Source organism: Phyllobates terribilis, unplaced genomic scaffold (assembly GCF_046119375.1).
Source record: "Phyllobates terribilis strain yellow unplaced genomic scaffold, ASM4611937v1 Scaffold_1__5_contigs__length_1240528914, whole genome shotgun sequence".
Taxonomy (NCBI): Eukaryota; Metazoa; Chordata; class Amphibia; order Anura; family Dendrobatidae; genus Phyllobates; species Phyllobates terribilis.
The window spans coordinates 479,351,970-479,364,416 of NW_027362761.1; the positions used below are offsets into that span (position 1 = coordinate 479,351,970).

Below are 12,447 nucleotides of genomic sequence, written 5' to 3' on the forward strand. Positions count from 1 at the left end.
TCAATGTTTGGTCAGTATTTTACATCAGTATTTGTAAGCCAAAATCAGGAGAGGAACAATCAGAGGAAGAGTATAATAGAAACACGTCACCACTTCTGCATTTATTACCCACTCCTGGTTTTGGCTTACAATTACTGATGTAAAATACTGACCAAATACTGAAAGCGTGAACACGGCCTGAAACAAACATACAATTTAGGTGGCAGGATAACCCCACTTCCTGACCCAGATTTATACTGCCCTAGCTTATTCTGGAGGAACCTTGTTTATAGGTGTAAGACGTTATGTCTATTTGCTTAATCCCCTCTATGTATTCTGTGAGAAAGCAGTTTTAGGTAACCACACCGGATTGTAAGTGGGTGTTTTTCCATAACAAGCATGATTTCTTAATTAGTCCTGGAACAGTAAGGGAGGATTTGATTGTGTGCTCCCTGACATACTGTGGAACTAGAAAAGTGTAACTTGCGTAATATTAACATTATAAAAAATTACTAAAAGTTTTCCTTACACTGTTGAGGCATCTGGTTTTAATTATTTGTGCTGTTATTTTTCATATAAAATTTTATTATATTGATATTAAAATATTTATATAAAAACTTACTAGAATTCTAAATCTAAAACATAAGTCGATAAAAAAAACTTTAAACATTAGTCAAAAGCCAAAAACAGTAAGAGCATACAATATAAAAGGAAATTAAAACACAGCTTAAAACACAGCAGGAAACGGTTTCAGTAATGATTGGCAATGTTGAGGCCTTCCTGTACAGAGTAACAAAAAGAAATCTGCAGGATGCAAGTAGCTGATAAGTCTCTTAAAGAAAACTTTTACCTAGTTTTAGCTTGTTAACTGGCCACATTAAGAAATACTGGCTGAAGACATGAGTAAAATGTTTTTCTTTTTCACTTTCTCTTCTCTGTTTCGGAGATATTAGCTTGTAAAGCTTATATTCTAATTTCCACTATAGCAAGGATCATTTGCACAAGATTGGCTTTGGGAGCAGTTTCTTTTCCACCTGCATGACATTGACCAATAAGCAGGAGGCGTCATGTAGGGGGAAAAATGAAACTGCCCCCCCAGTTATGGTCAAAACCGCATTTCACTGAGTTATTTATTTTTAGAGCACCATTTATTCCACAGTGCTGTACATGAGAAGAGGTTACATATAAAATACAAATATAAAATATAGTCAATAAAAACTAACAATGACAGATTGGTACCGAAAGGAGAGGGCCCTGCCCTTGTGGGCTCAGTCTGCAGGATAATGGGGAAAGAGACAGTAGGTTGGGGGGTTGTGGCAGCTCCGGTGGTGGTGATGTGGCAGCAGGGTCAGTGCAGGCTGAAGCTTTACTGAAGAGATGGGTTTTCAAGTTCGTCTGAAAGTTCTGACATGTTGGGGAACAGAATTCGAGAGGATGGAAGCTACTTGGGAGATGTTTTGGAGGCGATTGGGTGAGGAATGTACAAGTGTGAAGAAGAGGTCTTGGGAGGACTGGAAATGATGTGTTGGAAGAAATAAGGAGGTTAGTTGAAAGATATTTGGAAGAGACAGATTATGGACGGCTTTGTAGGTCAATGATAGCAGTTTGTTTTAGATATGTTGGGGAATTGGGGGCCAATGAAGGGATTTGCAGAGAGGAGAAGCGAAGGAGTAGATGTGCGGTTTGAAGGACAGGACAGAAGGAGAGAGGACCCTGCCCGCGAGGGCTCACAATCTACAAGGGATGGGTGAGAATACAGTAGGTGAGGGTAGAGCTGGTCGAGCAGCGGTATGGTGGAGTGAGGGTTACTGCAGGTTGTAGGCTTGTTGGAAGAGGTGGGTCTTCAGGTTCCTTTTGAAGGTTTCCACGGTAGGCGAGAGTCTGATATGTTGGGGTAGAGAGTTTCAGAGTAGGGGGGATGCACGGGAGAAATCTAGTATGCGATTGTGGGAAGAGGAGATAAGAGGGGAGTAGAGAAGGAGATCTTGTGAGAATGGGAGGTTGCATGCAGGTAAGTACCGGAAGACTAGGTCACAGATGTATGGAGGAGACAGATTGTGGATGGCTTTATATGCCATGGTTAGGGTTTTGAACTGGAGTCTCTGGGCAATGGGAAGCCAGTGAAGGGATTGACAGAGACGAGAGGCCGGGTAATACAGGCAGGACAAGGGGATTAGTCGGGCAGCAGAGTTTAGAATAGACTGGAGGGGTGCGAGAGTGGTAGAAGGGAGGCCACAGAGCAGGAGGATGCAGTAGTTGAGGTGGGAGATGATGAGGGCATAGGGCATACACTAGTGATTTTCCAGATTAGTGGTTGAGGAATGTGCAGATCCAGGAAATATTTTTGAGCTGAAGTCGGCAGGAAGTGCAAAGGGCTTGGATATGAGGTTTGAAGGAGAGATCAAAGTTAAGGGTTACCCCGAGGCAGCGAGCTTGCGTGACTGGGGAGAGTGGACAGCCATTGACTTTGATAGATAGGTCAGATGGGGGGGTTGAGCGAGATGGTGGAAAGATGATGAATTCAGTTTTATCCATATTAAGTTTTAGGAATCTAGCAGAGAAGAAAGATGAAATAGCGGACAGGCAGTGTGGGATTCTGGTCAGTAAGGTGGTGATATCAGGTCCAGAGAGGTAGATCTGTGTGTCATCAGCATAGAGGTGATACTGAAAGCCGTGAGACTATGAGCTGTCCCAAGCCGAAGGTGTAGATGGAGAAGAGCAGGGGTCCTAGAACTGAGCCTTGGGGAACACTGACAGATAGGGGGCGAGGTGATGTGTGAGTGGGAGATGCTGAATGTCCGGTCTGTTACGTAGGAGAAGATCCAAGATAGGGCCAAGTCTGTGATGCCGAGAGATGAGATAGTCTGTAGTAGGAGGGAATGGTCTACTGTGTCAAAGGCGACTGTGGGGATGTGATGGGGGGACTGGGATTTGGAAAGATATCGCCAGCAGTGAGGAGGAGCAGAGAAAGTGTTAGCAGGTGGGAGCAGGAGAGGGCATGAGGTGGCTGTCTGGGCTTAGAGATGCAGGATTGTATGTTAAGAAATAGTTCTGAGTAGGAGGTGAGGTGGATGGGGAGGATGGAGGAAGAGATGACCAGTTCCTTACTAGGTGTAGGGATTAGGGGGGTTAGTAGAAAGTGAAGGATTATAGAGGAGAGAGTGAAAACAAACAGGAACATTGTTTACGGTTTACTGTTTAGGTATTCAGTTCCCTTCAGGTCCAATTCAGGACTAATTCATAGCTGTACACTTCTATGTTATACTTGTATGGTACACTGGCACACGACAAGTCCTGCAGAGGTACAGCTCACAAATATATTTGCTACAAATTGCAGGCAGCTGTTAGAGGGGAGTGGCCTCTGCTCATCTATATCAGATAATTAACACTGGGCCACATGCAGGATATTTATGCCAGAGTAAACAAGGAGGTCGTAAATAAGGGTGGGGGTAGAACAATGAGTAGATGAAAAGCATACCCTATCAGTATGTCTTTGGAGTGGTGGAGGAAACCAGAGAACCCGGAGGAAATGCACGCAAACATGGGGAGAACATACAAACTCCTTGCACATGTTATCCTTGTTGGGATTTGAACCCAGGACCCCAGCGCTGCAAGGCTGCAGTGCTAACTACATAGTTTCACAGTAAATATGACAAAGCCATGGTTCCCAGCTCATTTATTCTACTGTACTGATATAGTGGACCCTTTTAATGGAGATATTCTTACTTTCCAAACTATTAGAGAACGGTTTCAAATTCCAAAACTAGCTTTTTCATTGTGTTTGCAAATCCACCATCTTGCACTGACTTTGCATAAAAGCACACAATTCTCTGCACCTACACAATTTGAGCGTCTCTGTATGCAGAACCTCTCCACCAAGGGTTTTATTACAGACATAGGCTATGTGCACACGTTCAGGATTTGAAACAGAAATTTCCGCAGCGTTTCTGCATCTCCTTGGCAGGAAAAAATGCACAGTTTTGTCACAATTTTTGAAGCGGGTTTGTACATCTATGAATGTTTTTTGGAGCTACATAAAGTTATTTGGTGGGACATTGCTTTAACCCTTGAATAAGATTCTACAGGTGAACAACTGGCTACGTCGATGGTGCCGTCAACAAGGATTTGGATTTCTGGATCACGGAATGAATTACCTATACGATGGACTACTTGCTAGAGATGGGGTGCACCTTACGAAGACTGGAAAACATGTATTTGGAAGTCGCCTTGCTACACTCATCAGAAGAGCTTTAAACTAGAACAATGTGGGAAGGGAAGCAAAAGGCCAGAAAAAGCCATACAGCTGACAAATACTATTGAGATCTCTGCTACTGGAAGTGGAAAGGAAGAACAAAGACAAAACAATTTAAATAATAAAAATATGGGAGGAAGAGAAACCAATCACAAACTAAAATGTTTTTATACAAATGCACAAAGCATGGGCAACAAACAAGGAGAATTGGAACTACTAATGCAGGAAAATAAATATGATGTCATTGGAATCACTGAAACTTGGTGGGACGATACACATGATTGGAATAAAAGGCTAAAAGGATACAACTTATTTGCCAGAAACAGACTTGATAAAAGAGGAGGAGGTGTCGCATTGTATGTTAGAAAAGCGTATATCTGCACAGAGATTGAAGCTTCAGAGACTGGGAGTTCTGTGGAAACTGTTTGGGTAAGAATACAAGGAGAGAACAACGGAAAGGACACCATTGTAGGCATTTACTACAGGCCACCTGGGCAAGCTGAAGATATGGATGAACTCTTTATGTATCAAATGACCAAGTTCTCCAAAAAATATGACGTAGTGGTCATGGGAGATTTCAACTATCCAGATATTTGTTGGGAATCTCTCTCAAGTAAAACTAACAGGTCAAGCAAATTCTTATCCTCTCTTGCGGACAACTTTATCTTCCAAAAGGTAGGGGAGAAAACAAGGGGATCTGCTACTTTGGATCTAATCCTTATAAACAGGGAGGAAATGGTTGAGGAGGTAAAGGTGGCTGGGACCCTAGGAGGCAGCGATCATGCTATTATAGAATTTTGGATAACTAGAGGAGGAAGACATGTGAAGACTCAAACTTCAAGGTTAGATTTTAGAAAGGCAGATTTTAAGAGACTCAGAAAGAGAATAGGAGGGATCCAATGGCTGGATGTCCTTAAGGACAAAAATGTCCAGGAAGGATGGGAAATTTTTAAAAATGAGATTCTCAAAGCACAATCGTTAACAATCCCGAAAAGTAGGAAGAATGGGAAGCATTTAAGGAAACCAGGATGGATGAACACAGAACTTAAACACATGCTAAAAAGAAAGAAAGAAATGTTTATTAAATGGAAAGAGGGAGGCATATCTAAAGAAGATTATAATGCAGTCTGCAGATCCTGCAGGGCACGTATCAGGTTAGCTAAAGCTGACAATGAATTAAGGCTTGCAAGAGATGTCAAAAGCAATAAAAAAGGATTTTGGGGGTATGTCAAAAGTAAAAGAAAAGTCAAAGATGCTATAGGATTTTTACAGGATGAAAATGGAGAAATGGTAAGAGAGGATGTTGAGAAGGCCGAACTTTTTAATTCCTATTTTGCATCTGTTTTCTCTCAGAAAGAAAATGTAACATCAACTGATCTTCACTGTCCTTTTAAAGGAATAGAGGAATCCAAGTTATCTGTAAACAGAAAGATTGTGAGGGAATATTTAGCTAACATAAATGAGTTCAAGTCTCCAGGTCCAGATGAATTACACCCCAGAGTACTGAAGGAGATCGTAGAAGAAATTTTAGAACCACTCTCCATAATCTTTGAAAATTCTTGGAGAACAGGAGAAGTCCCAGAAGACTGGAGAAGAGCAAATGTTGTTCCTATCTTCAAAAAGGGGAAGAAGGTGGACCCAGGGAACTATAGGCCGGTGAGTCTGACTTCTATACCAGGAAAGATCTTTGAACAAATTATTAAACAACATGTATGTAAGTACCTGGATAAGAATGAAGTGATTAACCAGAGTCAGCATGGGTTTGTAACTAACAAGTCATGTCAGACTAACTTAATTTCCTTCTATGACAGAATCACTGACTGGGTGGATCAGGGAAATGCTGTAGATATAGTATATCTAGACTTCAGCAAAGCATTTGACAAAGTATCTCACACCATCCTTATTGAAAAAATGACCAAGTATGCAACGGACCAGGCAACTGTTAGGTGGATTCATAACTGGCTTAGTGATCGGACTCAAAGGGTGGTTGTAAATGGCTTCACATCCAGCTGGATGAATGTCTCAAGTGGGGTACCACAGGGCTCCGTCCTGGGACCTGTATTGTTCAACATCTTTATCAATGAACCTATAGATGTGAATCATGGTCAATATAAAATAGACATTTATTGAAAAATTCATAAAAACACATCGGGAATAATCATACAATAGAGGAAAAATGTAATCAGATTACATTTTTCCTCTATTGTATGATTATTCCCTATGTGTTTTTATGAATTTTTCAATAAATGTCTATTTTATATTGACCATGATTCACATCTATAGGTTCTTTAATTAGGTATATCTGGTCACCTATTATTTTTGTTCTTTTGGATTTATTATCTTTATCAATGATTTAGATGAAGGAATTGAGAGTAAGCTGATTAAATTTGCTGATGACACAAAGCTAGGAGGGATAGCTAATACTAGAGAAGAGAGAGAGAGGATTCAAAAAGACCTAAATAAACTGGAGCAGTGGGCAGCAACCAACAGAATGGTTTTTAACAGGGAAAAATGCAAAGTACTACATCTGGGCAATAAAAATGAAAAAAGCACATACAGAATGGGAGGAATAGAGCTAAGCAACAGTACATGTGAAAAAGACTTAGGTATACTAATAGATCATAGACTGAACATGAGTCAACAGTGTGATGCAGCAGCAAAAAAAGGCAAATACAATTCTGGGATGTATTAACAGAAGCATACAGTCTAGATCACGTGAAGTCATTATCGGTCTTTACTCCTCTTTGGTCAGACCTCATCTGGAATACTGTGTACAGTTTTGGGCACCACATTTTAAAAAAGACATAGACAAACTGGAGCAAGTTCAGAGAAGAGCGACCAGAATGGTGACTGGTCTGCAAACCATGTCCTATGAGGAACGGTTGCAGGATTTGGGAATGTTTAGCTTGCAAAAAAGAAGACTGAGAGGAGACTTAATAGCTGTCTACAAATATGTCAAGGGCTGTCACATTGTAGAAGGATCATCTTTATTCTCATTTGCACAAGGAAAGACTAGAAGCAATAGGATGAAACTAAATGGGAGGAGACACAGATTAGATATTAGAAAAAACTTTTTGACAGTTAGGGTGATTAATGAGTGGAACAGGCTGCCACGAGAGGTAGTGAGTTCCCCTTCAATGGACGTCTTCAAACAGAGGCTGGACAGACATCTGTCTGAGATGATCTAGTGAATCCTGCTTTGAGCAGGGGGTTGGACCAGATGACCCAGGAGGTCCCTTCCAACCCTACCATTCTATGATTCTATGATTCTATGATTACCGTTAGAACTGGGGTGAGTATATTGATTAATTTAAATGATTAAAGAATGTGTCTTGTATTTCAAATAAAGTGTTTGCTCTGTGTCTTTAACTCTTTACTTTAATTAGGTTTGGTGATGAAAGGGTCTGATTGACACCTTGTCATCACCAAACAAAATAGTTAGGTGTCACCTAATCCCATTCCCCCAATGTCATTAGCATTTCCATTCATGTAATTTCTGTAATTTTTAGCCTAGGAAGGTGCCATTAGGCAAACATGGTCCCTAGCCATTATTAACAGCTCACAGCGGTTTCGTTACGCTACGTCCCCACGAACAGCAACAATCTCTAGAAATCCCATGTCCACTATGCGTGCATCAGAGGCGTGGACACTGACATGCGGCGCGTCTTTCAGCACCCCAGCATGTCAAGTTCTTTTGCAGAGTCGCTAGTCTCCACAACAGAAATTTGACCACTAGAAAGTATTGAATGCGGTAAACACGCATGGTTCAGTGAACACGTGGATTTACCTCCGTTCAATCGAATGCAACGTTTTGGACGCAGAAAAAATATGCGTCCAAAGCGCTGCTACATCCGGATCGTGGGCAAAGAGCCTAAAATTAAAAAAAAAATTGGCGTGGTCTCCCGCGTCATTTTTATAACCAGCAGAGGGAAAGCCAACCACTGAGGGCTGATATTAGTAGCCGGGGAAGGGGCCATTAGCCAACAATGCTCCCTGGCTATTAATATCAGCCCCCAGCTGTTTGTTTAGCTTTTACTGGCTAGATTACAAGGGGACCCCAGAAAAAAATTGACGTAGGGTCCCCCTATAAAATCTAACTAGAAAAGGCTAAACAGACAGCTGCAGGCTGATATTAATAGCCAGGGAAGAGGCCATGGATACTAGCCCCCTTCGCCACAAAAACGCATAAAAACCGCTACGTGTGCACATAGCCTAACACACATATTTGGGATTGTCCGCTAATCTCCCCTTTTTGGCTGAAGGTGAGGGATATGATCACCCAGATCTTGGGTACCAAGGTCCCTTTGGTCTATTTGCTCAATGTTTTATGGGGAAACGTCCCGCCAGGCTGCTCCTCTATATGTTAGTATAAACCACAACGGTCCCGGTATACTTTCCCAATAGTACACTAAAGACACAAGAACTGCCACAAATAAGTGCAGCTTTAACCGGAAAGCATAAAACTCATAATTAAAAATATGATTTTATTAGGGTATACATATAAAAGATAAACAAAAAATAAAAATTGCTAAAAAGCAGGAACCCTTGAGTTCCCTACAAAATAGCTCACTGAACCAAATAATGATAGTAATAAATCCAATGTTTAGGTAGGAGTATATCCCCTTACAAATAACAATCATAAGCAATGCAAATACATGTGCTCAAAATTCACATTAGTAATAGATCCTTAAAAATATAAAGTGCTAGTGCAAAATAGAGGACATTCATACCTAGCAAGGGCATATGTACTGAGAAATAGCATTAGTAATAAATCCTTAATTATGTAAGGTGCTAGTGCATATAGAGGATATTCATACGTAGTAAGTGTAAGATGCTAGTGCATATAGAGAATACTCATACGTAAAAATAAGGTGACCAGGTAATAAGATTAGCTTAGACACAATGATAAGTCTTAATGCTTCAAAAGAAAGAAGGTTGAACATACAAGAATACAAGTATATATAGAGCGCCCCCTCAGAAGAAGCACTCGCGAAACGGCGTCGTCGGGGTGGTTCCCTACAAGCTCTCTCCTCTGGCAAGTAATATATCCTTACTCTTGGACTTTCTATATACACTCTATATATACTTGTATTCTTATATGTTCAACCTTCTTTCTTTTGAAGCATTAAGACTTATCATTGTGTCTAAGCTAATCTTATTACCTGGTCACCTTATTTTTACGTATGAGTATTCTCTATATGCACTAGCATCTTACACTTACTACGTATGAATATCCTCTATATGCACTAGCACCTTACATAATTAAGGATTTATTACTAATGCTATTTCTCAGTACATATGCCCTTGCTAGGTATGAATGTCCTCTATTTTGCACTAGCACTTTATATTTTTAAGGATCTATTACTAATGTGAATTTTGAGCACATGTATTTGCATTGCTTATGATTGTTATTTGTAAGGGGATATACTCCTACCTAAACATTGGATTTATTACTATCATTATTTGGTTCAGTGAGCTATTTTGTAGGGAACTCAAGGGTTCCTGCTTTTTTAGCAATTTTTATTTTTTGTTTATCTTTTATATGTATACCCTAATAAAATCATATTTTTAATTATGAGTTTTATGCTTTCCGGTTAAAGCTGCACTTATTTGTGGCAGTTCTTGTGTCTTTAGTCCTCTATATGTTAGCAGCAACTAAATTACTTATAGCTTCCTACTGGAAGAAAAGTTTTTCACCTACCATTAAAAAAATTAAAGTAAAGATTAAGAAAATTAGACGGATGCAGAATCTTACTGCATGTCTTAATAACCAGATTGAAGGGTTTAATCGTATATGGGTGCCATGAGATGTACTACATTCCTTTCTTCTTCTTTCTCTTCTATCCCTTCCCTTTTTATCCACCCCCTCCCCTTCATAGTTGTATTGTTTTATTTACTGACTACTATTGATGAGTGAGCATGTTCGTTTAACCCTTTCGTCGAGCATGCTCAGGTGCTTTCCGAGTATCTTCGACGTGCTCGTATTTTAAGTTCGAGTCCCTGCGTCTGCATGATTTATGACTGTTAGTCAGCCTCAACACATGCAAAGATTGCCTGTTTGTTAGGGAATCCTCAAATGTGTTGAGGCTAACTAACAGCCATAAATGGAAGTGAATGGAAGAACGCTACAATATCTTGAACATTTGCTAAAAAATATGAATGTGATGAGAATATGATGCAGGTAAAGTACACACCAGTCTGAAGCCGATGTAAACCCTGAAGAGGCTGGGGCACCTACAGGATCTTCTAGAAATAGAAGGGCCATGACATTTTGATGGTACTTACATTAAAGGAAACATATCAAATACTTCATGCTGCCTAAAACCAAGGGCAGAATGAAGCAGAGCTTGGCTGCAGACAGGTATAATTTTCTCTGAAACACTCCAGGCTTCAGAAAAAAATATAGCATGAAAAACCAGCCAAAAACCATAGGGAGAGACAAGACCCAGTCCGGTTACAACTCAGGACGGGTTCCTTGCATTGCAGGACGTGATTGCTCTGTCTCTCTCATGTGTGTACTTAGCAAGAGACACAGTCAATCACCGGCACTAGGAAAAGCCGACCAAGGGTGGTGTTGGACTATTCTAGTCTCCTCCTGATGACTTCTTTGCCTTAAACTCCTGGGATGCTTTTGTGGAATATTTTTGGTCACTGGTCATCTGTACTGTGAAGCGCCTTCATAGAATCATAGAATCATAGAATGGTAGAGTTGGAAGGGACCTCCTGGGTCATCTGGTCCAACCCCCTGCTCAAAGCAGGATTCACTAGATCATCTCAGACAGATGTCTGTCCAGCCTCTGTTTGAAGACGTCCATTGAAGGGGAACTCACCACCTCTCGTGGCAGCCTGTTCCACTCATTAATCACCCTAACTGTCAAAAAGTTTTTTCTAATATCTAATCTGTGTCTCCTCCCATTTAGTTTCATCCCATTGCTTCTAGTCTTTCCTTGTGCAAATGAGAATAAAGATGATCCTTCTACAATGTGACAGCCCTTGACATATTTGTAGACAGCTATTAAGTCTCCTCTCAGTCTTCTTTTTTGCAAGCTAAACATTCCCAAATCCTGCAACCGTTCCTCATAGGACATGGTTTGCAGACCAGTCACCATTCTGGTCGCTCTTCTCTGAACTTGCTCCAGTTTGTCTATGTCTTTTTTAAAATGTGGTGCCCAAAACTGTACACAGTATTCCAGATGAGGTCTGACCAAAGAGGAGTAAAGACCGATAATGACTTCACGTGATCTAGACTGTATGCTTCTGTTAATACATCCCAGAATTGTATTTGCCTTTTTTGCTGCTGCATCACACTGTTGACTCATGTTCAGTCTATGATCTATTAGTATACCTAAGTCTTTTTCACATGTACTGTTGCTTAGCTCTATTCCTCCCATTCTGTATATGCTTTTTTCATTTTTATTGCCCAGATGTAGTACTTTGCATTTTTCCCTGTTAAAAACCATTCTGTTGGTTGCTGCCCACTGCTCCAGTTTATTTAGGTCTTCTTGAATCCTCTCTCTCTCTTCTCTAGTATTAGCTATCCCTCCTAGCTTTGTGTCATCAGCAAATTTAATCAGTTTACCCTCAATTCCTTCATCTAAATCATTGATAAAGATGTTGAACAATACAGGTCCCAGGACGGAGCCCTGTGGTACCCCACTTGAGACATTCATCCAGCTGGATGTGAAGCCATTTACAACCACCCTTTGAGTCCGATCACTAAGCCAGTTATGAATCCACCTAACAGTTGCCTGGTCCATTGCATACTTGGTCATTTTTTCAATAAGGATGGTGTGAGATACTTTGTCAAATGCTTTGCTGAAGTCAAGATATACTATATCTACAGCATTTCCCTGATCCACCCAGTCAGTGATTCTGTCATAGAAGGAAATTAAGTTAGTCTGACATGACTTGTTAGTTACAAACCCATGCTGACTCTGGTTAATCACTTCATTCTTATCCATATACTTACATACATGTTGTTTAATAATTTGTTCAAAGATCTTTCCTGGTATAGAAGTCAGACTCACCGGCCTATAGTTCCCTGGGTCCACCTTCTTCCCCTTTTTGAAGATAGGAACAACATTTGCTCTTCTCCAGTCTTCTGGGACTTCTCCTGTTCTCCAAGAATTTTCAAAGATTATGGAGAGTGGTTCTAAAATTTCTTCTACGATCTCCTTCAGTACTCTGGGGTGTAATTCATCTGGACCTGGAGACTT

General features: G+C 40.5%; 1 protein-coding gene across 3 annotated transcripts in view; it reads right to left on the reverse strand.

Annotated features, from left to right (window-relative positions):
• MSH3 (mutS homolog 3) overlaps positions 1–12,447 on the reverse strand; it is a 252,919-nt gene that overhangs the window by 195,563 nt on the left and 44,909 nt on the right. The window lies entirely within an intron of this gene.